The 15,432-nt window shown below is 40.9% G+C and overlaps 1 protein-coding gene across 21 annotated transcripts in view; it reads left to right on the top strand.

The window, feature by feature from the left end:
• The window catches only part of CELF4 (CUGBP Elav-like family member 4), a 749,745-nt gene that overhangs the window by 702,241 nt on the left and 32,072 nt on the right, over positions 1-15,432 (top strand). For 19 of the 21 annotated variants that reach the window (XR_009963147.1, XM_062610325.1, XM_062610329.1 and 16 more), the window contains one exon: positions 1,626-3,092. The exons of 1 other annotated variant lie outside the window; for it this stretch is intronic. The gene's annotated coding sequence lies outside the window, so the exon portion shown is untranslated. Of the gene's footprint in view, positions 1-1,625; positions 3,093-15,432 lie in introns of those variants that run through there. One more of the 21 variants, XM_062610322.1, reaches the window with a different exon arrangement.

Below are 15,432 nucleotides of genomic sequence, written 5' to 3'. Positions count from 1 at the left end.
ATTTTTTGCTGTGCTCATTTTCGTTTCGTTTTTGGTGCTTGCAGTGGTTTCTTTATTTGTTGTTTGATTTCTCGTCAGCGTTTTATGCTTCTTTAGATGTCACATAGAAAGAAAAAAAAAGATGGATTCCTAATTATTTAGAAAAAAAAAATGGGATTGTTGTAACTACAGATAATTTGGAAAAAAAAGAGAGAGAAAAAAATGCGTGGTTAATTTTTTTGCACTGGAAATCTTGTGATTAATTTTTTTTTCCGGAGAATTGGGGGCCTTTTTCAATTGACACCATTTTTTTTTCCCTTAGGATATTTCAAATCGCTCTCTAAAAATTTAAAAAAAAAAAAGAAAAAAAGAGTAATGATAAGTAATGATAGTAACAGTAGTTTGAAAACTATAGCAATGCAAAAAAAGCAACCCCAAGAAAAGCCTCATTGTGTGTCTTTTCAAGAATTCCTAATTCTAAGGTTCCATATTACAGCAACTCCAGCCAAAATTAATTGTTCGGGGGAGGGAGGGATGGTTTTGAGTGGGAAAAAAACCCATACAGATCAAAAAGCAAAATGCATCTTTTTGTTTACAACTGAAAAAGGGTCCTTGACGAGTGTTTTTTATTTTTTTATTCTATTATTATTTTTGGTGTTGTAATTGTTTAGACTGCTGTGTACGGTTTGCTGTTTGTTGAACCAACAGTGTGAAAACCTGCCAGCATGGATTGATATTCCGCATGACACTTTTCCACCAGAGTGGACCTTTTGCAGTTTCTAAGTTTCTTGATGTAATAAATCACCAAGTGTATAAGAAGAACCTGCTTGCTAGAAAGAGATAAGAGCTAATCCTTAATGATTAAGCATCCTACTTAAATGTCAAGCCTAGTCGGATCATGATTACATTTTTTTTAAATAACTTTTTTATTTAAGAAATGTTAGCTTTACTTTTTTTTAAAAAAAAAAAGTTTATTCCAACAGTCTTCTTTTTATTTAACCTCCTATAAATTGCCTGTTCAAAGTCTTACTTTCTGACATTCACAAAGGAGTAGATGTTATTGGCAGCTATGTCTCCACAGAAAGCTCATACACTGTCATAGATGGCACCCATTAAAATGTAGAAGAATTCTTTGTCAATGCCTTTCACACTGCAAAAGCTCACCGAGTGAGATTGTGATCTGGCATTGTAAAGTATCACTTAAAAATAATTAAAATGCAGCTATCTGCACATACAGATTTAAGTAGACATACCCTACTATTGATTTATTATTGTCATTACAATTATTAGGAACAATTGTATTTTTCTCTATCATGATCGTGACTACCTTGCTCACTTCGGGTTTGATCCAGTTCTCACTGAAGTCAAGGGGAATCTTTCTGTTGACGTTGAGTGGGAGCAGAATCAGAGCCAATGCCTTCGAAAGCGAAACACCAAACCAGATGCCCCATCCTGTCCCAATTGAAGGGAGAAGAAAACATCCATGACTTTCAAAAGGAGCAGGATTGGGCCCAAAAGAACAGGCTTGTTTAAAATTTCATTTTCATTTTAGGTCTTTTTTCCCCCAGTTCCAAATATCCCCCCTCCTTCCCTACTTCCTCCTCCTCTTTTTGATTTAATTTGCAATGATCTGCTTCATTTTTTAGGGCAGCAGCTGAATGGGCTACATTTAGAAAAAAAAAAAGTATATATATATTAAAAAAAAACAGGAACTGTTGGATTACACCTTTGACATATCAGCAAATATCAATCAAGCTGAAGACTTCAGAATTATTCTCTCTTTGATTGTTTAGACTGTAACATTTCTTCAAGGAAAGTATCACATCTGCTGACTTCGAAGGACATGCGCTTGAAAACAAACAAACAAATACATAAGTAAAATCAGAACAGGATCAAGATCAACCAGGATTTCTGAAGAGACACTGATATCACCACAGCGGCTTTTCTTCAAACAGGAGATGCAAACCTGGATACTGGCAAAGGAGTGCCTGTTTGCCACCAAGGATGCGGTTATCATGTGTGACCCATGGTAACAGTCACTGAGCATCTTTATCTGTCATTCCTTAGCTATATGGGGACCAAAGGACAAAACTTTTTACCGCAGACTTGTAGCTGTATGTAAAATATGGAAGTTCTTTCCTTTTCTCTGAGCTGTTCCTAAAACAGTTTTTGAGAGCGATTATAAGAAATATGTAAAAATTAAAAAAAAAAATAATAATAACGCTTAAATGCTTTTAAAACGGCAAGATAATAGTTCTTTGATACTTTGGGAGGTTCTTTGGTTATACATTAATTAGAGTCTATGAAGCTTTCATATGGTTTTCTGTATAATACGTAAGGATTGCGCTGTTAAAGGCAGGTAAGATGGATATCTATGAAAAGCAAAAAAGTAAATAAATAAATACATAAATAAATACATTAAAAGGCATAGAGAAGAGAAAGGAAAGATGGTTGATATTAAATGGAAAACAAAAAAAGGTTTGTAAATGCTTCTAACTCTCCCCATTTAAAATCCTAATAGTTGTACAGAATTTAAAAAAAGAAAGTTTAAAATACCTATATAATAGAAAAAATTAGACAACATAAAAAGAAAAAAAATAAAAAAAGCAAAAAAAAATAACTACATAGAAGTTAGCGTTAATGCTAAAAACAAAGATGTTGTAGAACTGTAATTTTTTGTAGAGTTTAGATTGAGCATAAATTCCTACTCTCTGCCAATTGCTGTTGGATGCTGTTATTTATCGAGGAGAAAGAGGAGAGAAATGGCTATTTTGGCAGCTTTTTTAACTGCGAGCATTCCAGCTATTAAAAAAAAATAAACGAAACGAAACTCAATTCTGTAGACAATGCAAATGGGAAAAAAAGAAAAAAAAAAACAGCTGTCTTTTTATCAGACGTTAGTTCTAACTTGAACAATGAAACACAGCTAAACGCTTCATGTCTTCATGATCTGCTGTCCGCAAAATTCCCATCATCCTATGCTTTAGTAGCTTCCATATTTGCTCTAGAAACCTTCAGGGCAAGGTGTTAGCCTAGAACCTTAATCTTAAAAAATAAAAATAAAAAAAGAATAAAAAAAATAAAAAAGAAAAAAATAAACAAAAAAAACATAAGGAAACAATCTCTTTGAAGAACTTCTGAAACTGTTTACAAGGAATTTTGAAAAAACAGGGGGATGTTTAAAAAAAATAAAGATGCTGGCTCTGTTTCTCTGTAAATAAATTTGCATATTTTGTAGGACTTTTAATTGTAATGATAGAGAAAAACAAGGAAAACTATTTAATGAAAGCACGATATTTATCTTTGGTAAATGACTTTAGAGCAGTTAAAAAATAAGACATTGCTTTAAAAAATCTGACTCAGAAAAACAATGAATTATTTAAGAACACATATATTTTAAAGTATATCATATTTATTATAATTTATTTTCACAGTCTTAAAACTTGATTTACATCATTCTCACACTTGTTGCATTGATTGAGCAGTGTGATAATTGTTTCTGATCCTTTATATGGTTTTACTGTTTTAATGTTCTTGTTTGGTTTCCTTACTGTTTTTTATCTTGATCTCAAACTTTCTTCCTTTCTCTTTTTTTTTTTTTAATTTTGTTATTTTTATTTTAATTTTAATTCCCTAACGGGCCTCATCTTACGAGTCCTTCTCCTGTCAGAACTCCCATGGGGATTTAGAGGGTTTTCTACATGAGTAAGAACTCAGTCAGACTGAGCCCACAGCTAGGAAGTACAGATGTGTAACGCAGCTGCAGTTCCATACAACTGCTCTTTCACTCTCAATTCCCTAAAACTCCTTGTAATCTTCTGTAATTATTGAATGACGCTTTCCAGCTTAGCCCTAAATAAAGCACAGTTTAAAAAAAAAAAAAAAAAAAAAAGGCATGTTCTTTACTTCTTGATGGCTTTCCTTAATGTGTTTGCTTTGAGAACAAAATGAGTCTATTTCAACTCTTTCATTAATATACATTGTTTGAGTATCAGAACAAATCCCTTTGTTATATGAAACGTATCTCATTGGATTGAATTAATGGCACTGTTTCATTTAACATCTGCTTGATATTCCACTGTGGTTTACCTTAAACCTAGTAGGTTAGAAGATCAAATAACAGTACATAGAAATTAGAGTCATTGTAGCTCCCATTTGAAGCCTGTTGTTTGATTTCACACTCATGGTTTTTTCATGCTGATAAGTATAGAGGCCAAAGCTCGGGACATTGCTCCTTTTGCTGCTCTGGGAATACCTTGTGAAATTCAGCAGTCTCCAGAGATGAGGTTCAATTTCTTCCTGAGCATCCCTCACATCTTGTCTTTTGAATGATTATATTTCTCCCCCGCTCCCCAAATGGCTGTACCAGATGAGCTGAGCTGAGGCTGAAAGCTGAAGCCTTTGCCTTTTCTTCCTGATTCTTGCAGCCACATCTGCATTTGGACAAGTTGCACCAGCTAAATCCATCTCTAAATGGGGCTAATGGTGCTTGTCCATAATTTGAACTCCACAGATGGAAGGAGTTCTATTAGTAGAAACTCCTATTATTACTATTATGAGTTACTAATGTCTGTTCAGGGCTATAGAAATAAATGAAATGTGAATCAGGTGGTGAATACAAGGAGATAATATGGTCAGTATTTTCTTTTCATCTGAAGGTAAAGGCAAATACAGAAAAGCATACATACACCCCAACCCTATCTCTGACTTTTGGTATCTTTGCTTTTTGGCAGACAAGATGCTCTGGAGAGGGCTGAGTAGGCTAAAGATGCGGGAATTGACCTCAAATGTAACTGAGCTAGAAAATCAGGATTAAGTCTCTAGTAAGAAGAGTTTTCTGCTCCAAAGGCCATTCAGTGGCCTGCCCTGAGCTGTGGGGATGAAGAGAACAGAGACATATTCTCTGACTGGGCTGGGTTGAGAATTAAGGTGGAGCTGGAGAAGATCACCCTCTGAAGATGGAACACCCCACAACAAATTGGGAATGCTCTATTTCCCACAGTGGCACAGCAAACATACCATTAGAAGGTGCTGCCGAATTCCCTCCCCGTTTCTCAGGCTGCCCTCCCCACTTTCCCTTGTGACTCTCACACTTTCCAGAGCCCTTCCTTGCCTGCTTTGAGGTAGATGCTATGTCTCTGCAGTGGATTTGGGACTGTGAGGTATATCCTGATGCATCTGCAAGGACACGGCCATAAAGTCTGAGTAGGATGCGCTGCATCCCTGGGGCATCCAGCTGGGTACACTTCTGGCCACTGGGACACAGCTGGGGGCTGGGGGCTGATGACTGTGAGACAAGATTTCAGAGTCTTGTTCCAGGTACCCTTCAATACACAGAAGACAAAATACCCAGTGCAGGGGAGAAACCATCTCCAAAGAGGAGGTTAGAAAATACCATTAAAGCTGCCTTTATGGCACAGGTCGGTACCCCAAAAAATAACTGACTTTGCAGAAACACCACTGGGGTAACTGAATTGGGGAATCTGACTATGGGGACCAGTGGGGACAACCAGGAGGGAGCATGCATGGCTTTCACCTTTCTCCCAACACTTCCCCATAAATTGAAATGCAAGCTCTAAGAGAGGGTATATCTCCAAGTCCAGTCCCTAAAAACAGAGTGGGAACTGCTGTTAGTCCATTGGAGGTTCTTTTACACTGGTGTGCTGGAGAATAAAGCAGTGCTGTGACCATGCTGCTGCCTGAACATGTTTGCCACACTCAAAACTCCGTTTATGGTAGACACATGGACCAGAACAGGGTGTGCTGAAGCACAAATGTAGATATGGTCTTATGGTTGGTTTAAACACCCTTCTCTGGGCTGTACAAACATATCAGCCCTGTTCTAAGATTTAACTGCATGTCATACGGATAATCCATGCTCCTTACCAAAGAAAGTTCACCCCTTTACACTATAGGTGCCGTAAAGCAAAGCAATAGGCCCATTTCAGCATGGGACTGTACCTGCAGGGCCAAGCAGCAGCCAAGGAAAACCTTAAGTCCTAAGTAATGAAAATGAAGAAAGAAGCCAAGCCAACCTGAAAGCCTGTAGCTGCCTGCCCATGTGCACCAGGATACAGCCGACTGGGCACCACACTCTATTACAGAGGTTCTAAAGCCACTGGCTGGCTGATGCTGGCTCCTGTCTTTTATCTGAGGCGGGTAAATCACATTACATGAAACTAAAGGTTTATTAAAGGTCAAACATCCATCCTTCGCCACAGCACTCCTTGGCATCAGTATGATTACAGTAAACTGCAATCCCATCCCCTTGAATAGCTGGGGGCAACCTTTGGTACAAGTACACGGCATGGTTTACAGTCATTCTTTCTGGAGTCCCATGGAGACATCTCAGACACTAATCACATTTTTATGTCTCTAAGAAAGCTGTAAATGCCTTCCTTGAGTCACTCCTTCATATCACCATTTACTGACATAGCCACTCTTTCTTTGCACAAACACAAGAGGAAAAAATTCCTCTCCCCACTTCCACCCCATCCCCACTCCAGGCAGGTGTCCGTGAGACAGGTTTCTTTTATTACAAGATGATCTGAGCTCTGTCTGTTTTCCCTTCACGTAACTAATATTGTGATACCACTCAGAAATGTCCTTGTGAAGCAAGGTGAGGACTTTTACTCCTTGAATATTCCTGTTTCCAACAACATATTTGTTCCAATCCCAAATACACCAGGGCAGTGACCACCCCATGGGTCTAGAAGCATGTGCAGTGCTCACGTTTGTGTTCCCAGGAAGAACTCACACATCACAGAGGGTTGGCAGATGGGGATATGCACATCACTGGGTGCTTCAGAGCAGACACTACCCAAGCAGCTGGTGCAAGCTTGTGCACAGAATCACTTGGAAAAGGAAGCTGCTGATGCTGTGGCCTAGGAAAGTCTCTTAACAAACTTCATTTGAAACTACCTGGCTTTTCCTACTGCTTCAGAGCTAATGAAACAGGAACAGGCCACAGTCTCAAGTCAGCCTGCTGCAGAGTCTGAAAATGCCTTTTGGAATAGCACTGCTGTCCTACTTCTTGATTAAAATCGGTTGAGAGAAACAGATTTTCAATCACACAGCTTCCTTCTCATGACAGTAAGCACAACAGAGCAAACACATCCCAGGAAAATATTCAGAAGGTGCCAAATCAGAGCCCTTGCTCTCCATTTATTAAGGGAATGAGATCACTCCAATGTCTCATAGAAACAGAATCAGCAAAGGCTTGGGTTGGAAGGGACCTTTAAAGGTCATTTAGTCCAAGCCCCCTGCATGGGCAGGGACACCTACTAGACCAGGTTGCACAAACCCCTGTCCCTTTGCACACTTGCACTCACCACTGCTATTGTAGATGCTTTTATTATTGCCCATCCAACCTTAAACATACCCGGTACAGCAATGTTTCTGGTAAACACACACTGGTTCTGGTGGAAAGAAACACCTTGGGAGCACAAATCCTCTGACCAGGGCATTCATAAACCATTCTGAATTCTGGGTCTCAGTCTGATAAGTTCTGAACTTGGCACAGGCCACCTCAAGTGAGCACAGTCTGGGGAAGGAGTTTCCTTGTACACATACAGGTAAGCATTCCCTCTTCTTGTAAGCTACACCCTCATGGTGTGCAAAGAATTCACATGAAATATGGTGAGCATAGGTTCAGATTCTCCTTTGGCCAGCTGGAGGAAGGGATTTGTCCCCTGAGACTCCCATGACATAGAAGCTGGCCCTGATTATACAGCTGCAGAGCAGCCCAGATATGTATTCACAACTCCTCATTTGGTTTAAAAGGTGGAAATAGAAATGGAAACTGAGAGTGAAGGGCTCCATAACCTCTCCTAAGAGAATTAGGCTCCTAACAGTGGTCCCATGAATATGCATCACACAGGCGACCTTGAAGGAGCAAAGAACAGCGGAGTCCCCCCATTGGTACACCTTAGCCTGCTGCTCATGGCACTCTCCTGGGATGTATGCATTGCTGGGTGTCAGCTATTGCTTTTAGCTGTTAAAAAGAAGAGATATAACACACAAGTCTGTAGGCAGCTGGTGAGTGGGTGAGCTAACTCTCCCCAGTGGAGAGCCACAGCATGGCATCCCAAAAATGGGAACCTCTCCTCCTGGGAGAGACAGAGGCCCTAAACTTTTCCTCATCCTTTGAGGCACATCGGATCATGTGTTTCACTTTTCCATACTTAGCGCAGAGAATACAATTACCTAATTCAGTGTTGTGAGTCCTAGCAAATAGCAAAGCACTCACAAATTAGGCATGATGACTGTGACGCCTCCTTTGTGAGTCCCTCCTCCAGAGGGTAAGGGAGACGATTCCAGTTCAGTGAGCTACAGAACAGACTCCAAAACTGGAACAGTTGTCAGAAGGCACATTGTACACAGATCCTCCTACCACCTCCTACAAGGAAAGATTAACTTCTTTCAGCTAGAACAAAGAGCTATTAAGTGAGACAATGGTCCTTGCTGTATTGGTGAACCATCTGTCATCAAGTGCTAGATATTTGCAATAGCTTTTTTAAGCCAAGCCAAGAGAAGCCCCAGCCACTGTTACAATGGCATATAAACACAGAAGAAAAGTGTCAGCCCAATGTTTTTTTTATTTTAACTCCTTCTCCTCGGTCTGTTCTGTTATTGTTGCTTTCTGTGGCAATCACAGCACGCTCTGAAAAGTATTTCTCTAATTTAGCACAATAATCATCAAGCTAGCACTTTGTATCACGTCTCATACAAGTGCACTAGAGTTGGCTCTGGGGAGCCGCCTGGTTTGTTTTGAGGGTAGGTGACCAGAGGACTGATGACAAAGAGATATTTTCCCAGCCCCAAGGGACAGCTATCCAGAACATCTGTGTTAGCTTTCCACAGCCCAAATGCCAAAGACATGGGGGGTCTGAGTCCCTATGAGCACTTCTGCTAGCTGATAAGCAGCAAGCAGCCAAGTTTTGGATATGAGAAGAAGCACATGATTAGTTTGAGACACATTGCAACCAGAGAAGAGCAGGCTGGCCCTATGTGTGGGACCAGTCATTAGCCTCCCCTGCCCAGTCTGAGCATCCCACTCAGGAGGTGGCTTGGTAGGTGAATGTCAAAACTCCTGTCCTGATGACTGGGCTGCACAGTGCCATTCAAGCCAAAACAGGATAAAGAGCTTGAGAAAAAGCTGGCTCTGCAGCTTAAGCTCTGCAGCTTAAGGAGGAATTTCCCTATATCTGGCTTATTTATACCTTTCAGTTTCCAGTCCAAAAGCCTGATCTTAAAGCTTTACCAAGCAAATATTTTCTCTCCCTGACTACCATGCTTTTGCAGTGGAGGGAGAGAGCTGAGTTTGGGTGAAATACTGGACACTTAAGGTGTTTTATTTTCTCAGAGGTAGAGAATCTACACAAAGTAACACATTTGCTTGAAAGACTTACAGTCCAGATCCAATTTAATCAAAGACTAGGGAATTTTTCCTTCCGTGAAAGGGTTGATACCACCAAATCCAGCCTGTAGGAAGGGTTTTAATCCATCAGATTTAAAGATGACTGTAGGTGGTGAAGTGGGCAGAGGTCTGTGCAGCTGGGATGAAAGGACAAACTTGGCCTGACTGGACCTTGCTTTGCTTCTATACCACATCACTAGTGACAGATGCTTGCCATCCAGCTGGTTAGTAAGCCTTCCTATGAGAAATCTTTTGATGGTCCTAGATCAGATGGGTCTATATCATTGTTCATGAGCCTGCCTGGTGATTTCATTGCTCTTTTATCAGAGGAGCCAATAAATGAATCATAGAATCACAGAATGGTTTGAGTTGGAAGGAATCTTAAAGCTCACCCAGTTCCAACCCCCTCCCACGGGCAGGGACACCTTCCACTAGAGCAGCTTGCTCCAAGCCCCTGTGTCCAACCTGCCCTTGAACACTGCCAGGGATGGGGCAGCCTCTCTGGGCACCCTGTGCCAGCACCTCAGCACCCTCACAGGGAAGAACTTCTGCCTAAGAGCTCATCTCAATCTTCCCTCTTTCAGTTTAAAGTCATCCTCCCTTGTCCTGTCACTACAGGCCCTTGTCAAAAGCCCCTTCCAGGTTTCTTGTCAGCCCCTTTAGGCACTGGGAGCTGCTCAAGGTCTCCCCAGATCCTTTTCTTCTCTAGGCTGAACAAGCCCAATGAGTGAGATCTCACTTCTCAGGGGTTAGTCCTGCAAGGCTTAAGCAAGCAGACTTGTCTTGCCTGTCCCAGGGTGATGGATGGTTGGTCATGGCCAAGCATTACACCTGGCTTAATTAGGAAACCCTTCTGGTACAGATGGAAACCCCTAAATGTCAGTTGGAAGGCAGTAACTGAAAGAAACCAAGTGCAGCAGAAAGTAAAACAGATTAACCGTGGTCTGTATCTACAGTTTAAAATAGCCTCAGAGAGTACACACATGGTCATGTTCTGTGTACTGAAGAGAACTGATGGATTTTCTGTGCATCTCTTCCCTGAGCTGAGCAGTAGTGACTTCTAGTCAACAGGCCTGAGCAGTGTTAAGGGAAAGAGACTATAGCTTCACAGAAACAAGGTTTCAGGGCAGTCAATCCAGCTTTTCTCACTGTCTGGAAATGAACATTTAAATACAGATCAGTTAATTAAAACAAAACTGTAATATGAGCCAGAGGGGCAGTTATTGGTCATCGTCATCTGGCAGGAACAGAAATTATATGAAAGAGAGACTTTGAGAGCTGCAGCCACTTGACTGTATGACTAAACTGTATAAAGTGACTGATGCAGAGACCGAGAAGGTGTGGTGGTGGCATGGATCATCGTTTGTAAAATAGATACAAAGCTCTTACGTGACCTGTCCTCATCACTGTGAAGTTGCACAGTTTTTATGGTAACTAGAAATGTAAGGAAAAAAGCACTCTGCCTCTCAATTTTTTCCAGTGACTGGTCCTTTGTAAAGGTCCTTCCAGGTTTGTGCAAGTGGGGTTGTCAAAAGCATTCAGCAATGGCCTCTTTCTGCAGCAAAAAAGTTAACAGGAACACTTACAACTGCTTTCAGTGAACACTTTACAAAAGTCAACAAGAAACTGCAATTGCTTTCCAATGTAAAGGTCATTTAGCATTGGATACAGGCATTTTAATGTGTCAAAGGAGCCAGAATATCCTGTCCCAACATGCCCATCTTTTACCCAATAAAACCATGACTGTTGTGACAAGTTGTAGTAGGCAAACAGCTATGCTTTGACATCCTTCTGTGTGAAAACCCCTTTAGCCCCTTACTTTATCAGGCCTAAAGTCATTCCTTTGGCAATAAGATCAACAGAAACCCCTGCAGTTTTCTTACAACAGTTAAATTATTTATAAACTTTGAAAATAATCCCACTTTGCCTTCTAACCTTAGTCTTGCATATATACATGTCTTTTTCCATGTTGACCCTTGTGAATTCTTCAGCTAAAATATGCATTCATTAGAAAAAACATTTGAGAGCATTTTTTTCTTTCTTTCTTCTTTATCTACTTGTTTGAATATGTTGCAAATTTGATTAATGTTGCCTTCTAATCTCTTTTTTTCTAGAGAGAACACCTGGAGTCCTTTTAACCTCCCTCGAATAAAAACTAAAACCCAAAAGCCAAACAACCTAAGCTGCAATGTCACATCTTCACAACCCATTCCTTTCCCTGCCCAACCATTGCTCCTCTTCTTAGAGGGTGGACACATGGGCAAAACTCGTGTCAGCAAAGCTACAGAGCTATGGGTTTCTTCCAAAGTCCCCTTCCTAATGTTCCCGTTAACCTGCTTAGTTTTTAGCCTCTCTCTGACTAGAATAGTTTGGAGAGATTTATGACAGCAATTCTTCTGGTTCCTTTCACAGTGTGTTTTCCGCTATTCTTATCTGTCGCTCTGCCAACATGCATAATTTATTTAATACCAGTCAGTAGCCGCATTAAACATTTTTTTTCTTTTGAGGACCATCCTCCTGTACTTGGAGAAATTGTGCAGGTAAATGAAGTCTGAGCCAACAGTCTTGGACCTACCTTTTCTGCTTCCCTCCAAAGCTTTCCATGGGCATCAATCACCCTTGAACTAGGATTCTTCTCATTTTAATTATGCTAATATCACCATAATTTCATTCTCATTAACAGCAATTGAGTTTCGGTCTCTGCAGATGGCGGGGTTGGACAGTTACCAAGCCACATGCCATCTTGAAAGGTGTATATGGACCGGTGCTTAGCCTATGGCAGTGTTACACTTCATCATTTCTGGGTTGCATCACGTCACTATACCCATTTGTGAAATGACATATACCTTTGCCTAATATTAGTTCTGATGTTTATAAAGGAGATTTTTAAAAATACAAAAGAGAGTCCATTGCCCAGTCAGCTCATTCTTACAACCTCGCCTGCTTTGATAACTTCAGGTGAAGGCTATAGAGAAATATTTTACCATTTTAAAGTGTGGCTACAAAAAGGATAGACATTCTCACTTCATAAAGAGCCACAGGGAGAAGATGAGAGAAAAAAAAGCACTGGTTATCCCAAGAAAGGTTTCATTTTTCACGTAAGAAAAACATTTTTTACTGTAGGAACTATCAATTACTGGAACAACCTCCCCAGGGATGTGGTAGATTCACATCACTGGAGATTTTCAAGATGCAATTGGACAGGATGCTAGATAATCTCACTTAAATTCTCTTTCCCACAAAAGGCTCAACCAGGTGATTTTTCAAGGTTCCTTCCAATATGGAATGTCCATGATTCTATGGCTCTATAATGCTGTAGAGGTGCGTAAATCTACGGGTATGTTCCTACTACAGGCAGCACCCAACTGAGCTGCCCAACAAGGCAGGTATAGAACCCAAATCACAGCAATGTTGATGGAAAGGGAACTCTGTGATTTTCTCACCCGGTCTCCTACTCACAGCAGATCAGACTTCTGGCCATGTCCTTTATTATTCTCATGAAATAAAAGTATCAAAGCTTATACAGGTAGATTTGCAGGACTGCAGCTATGCCTACACTGAGGGACAGGCACCCAGTGCTGCCCTGTCCTCACCATTGTCCAACGTGGTAGAACTACCAGGGTTTGCTACTTCCCCTTTCTGGACCATGTTTCTTTACAAGGATAATGATTGTGGGTAGAAAGGGTGGTGAGAACAAAGGATTTACCCAAAGAAATGTTGGGGTGTACAGAGGGACAAGGACTTCAGTGCAGAATGGGGAACTACTCTGCCCCACACACTAGTTCCAGTTCCACCCAGTGGAGAAGAGGTGATTTCCTATGTGCTCACTGGATAGCTTATCACCAGCTGCCCTCATCAGGCCAAGTCCAACCTTACTACCTGTGAACTGAATCCAGGACATGTTGCATGTACAGCCCAGATACTAGAATTCATCTCTAAGTTAAGAGACGGGTGACTTGAGGAACTGTCACTACCCTTTGGCTGATGCACAAAGGAAGCTTCAACTTAGACCCAGCTACAAGTCAAAAATCAATACAGCATAAATCAAACTGCACCAGTCCTTCAGGAAGGGCCTGACATTGTGACTGCAAGCATGAAGAATGATATTACATGGTTTCAATGGGGTTTTTTATGCTGAGTACAAAATCTGGTACAGCTGCTAGAAATTACGATGGACTATTACAGCTTTCTGGACTGGAGAATACGTTAAAATCTCTTCAGGAGGTGGTATCTGACCAGCTTCTGATGCAACTGTTGCCTCTTTATATTTCATTTGACAGCTGACCTCCCTGATAATATGGTAATATACAGATGGTGGCTGCACAGCTGGGGTAAACATGAAATGGTCTCTGTGATAGCCTGGAAGACTCACTATTTTCCCATCTCTGCATGCTTGGAACTCCCTAAATCAGATGTCAGTCTAGGATCTCAGCCAGACCTATCTTGCCCCAAGCATTTAAAGCATGCAAAAAACTGAGAGGCACCGTAGCTGTCAGGGTGAGAAAGAGTTTCACTCAGATTTTGTGTTCTGCAGACATCTTTAAGATACATTTTTAATCCATGGCAAGGGCTTCGATTTTCATGAATCATTTCATATATGTTGTAAATGAGAAGAACTAATTCAAATACAACCATATGCAGTAATAGTGAATAAATGGTCTAGTGCTGCTCAAAAGCTGGCAAAGGTGTGACACAAAGAGCAGCACAAACCCAATTGTCTTAATACCAGGTATAAACCAGTGTAATGTGTGTCTATACTTGGGGTTGCTAATTTGTTGGGAAATTAATGAAAACATAAGAGAGAGTCACCTCTTAAGGGCAAAAGGTCTTGAATTCTGCGTGCTGATCAGGATGACACCAGTATTTATGCTGATGGCAAATAAGGGCATTTCTGACTCCAATTTTGTTTCCAGAAAACATTAATGTTACCTTACAGTGCGTTAGTTGAATCAGTGCACGTCGCCAGAGGTTGAATAATACAGTTTCTCCACACTCTGCGACAGAGTATCGACACTTACTAAATTATGCTGTTAAATACTGTAGTATGGCTATAAAATACAATGAAGGCCCATGGAAAGATGCCAGCCCTTTTCTGAGAGAGAGCACTTTTTGGAACCCTGCCTGTGGCCTGTAATTTTCACTTCCTCCCACTACAGTGTGAAGTGACATGAAAGGACTTGTAAAGTCAAGTCCAGGAGACTGGTGGGGATTTGAAGGAGTTAAGCTAAAGTTAGATCATCAACAGTAGCATCTGACCTACTTGAACTTTGTGGGGAAGGAAGGAAGAAAGGAGCCGACCCTCCCACATGTCTTCCTAGCAGACCTCACTGCAAAAAAGATCGAATTCCAGCCTACAAAACATACATTTTTCAGCCCATATGGAGCCAAAACATTCAAAATATAGAAGCTTTTAATGAAGTAAACTGTTGATTCACTAGCAGTAAAACTTTCCAGAAAAGTTGCCAACTAGCAAGATATTTCAGTATTTTATGGGAAAGAGCATTCACTGAAGGAGAAAGCCCGGTGTCAGAGGATGGAAGCACAGCTTGCACAAACAGTCTCCTGCCAGGTACTGCAGCCGTTCACATGGACCCTGACACGTGGAACAAATATCACTGTCTTTTAAGTCCAGCAGGCTTAAATTTGGGGATTTTTTTCTTACTAGAAATTCCCAAGGATGTGAAGGATGGAGAAGGAATCAAGATTGACCTTTCTTTGTGAAAAGTATTTCAGCAGGAAAGGTTTGTCCTTCTCTAGCAGCAGTAATCTCACTCATCACACTGTAAAGGGTGCCTAAAACCCTTCATTGCAGGAACAAAGACCACAAAGCTTAAAATCTAACCAAGTAGCAGTAACAAGAACAAAAAAAGTAGATACCAACTATTCAGGTCAACAGAGAAAAACCCTGTGACTGTGCCTGACAAATAACAGATATAACACACTGCCTGCCTGTTTGCTACCACATCTCTATAGAGGATGGTTAGTTTGCTGAAGAAGGATGAATCCGAGGAACACAATTATGAGGTGGAGATGGG

The sequence above is a fragment of the Pezoporus occidentalis genome, unplaced genomic scaffold, assembly GCF_034315485.1.
Source record: "Pezoporus occidentalis ecotype Australia unplaced genomic scaffold, CSIRO_AGI_Poc_V1 ctg146, whole genome shotgun sequence".
In the NCBI taxonomy this organism is placed as follows: Eukaryota; Metazoa; Chordata; class Aves; order Psittaciformes; family Psittacidae; genus Pezoporus; species Pezoporus occidentalis.
This window is presented reverse-complemented; position numbering and strand designations above follow the sequence as displayed.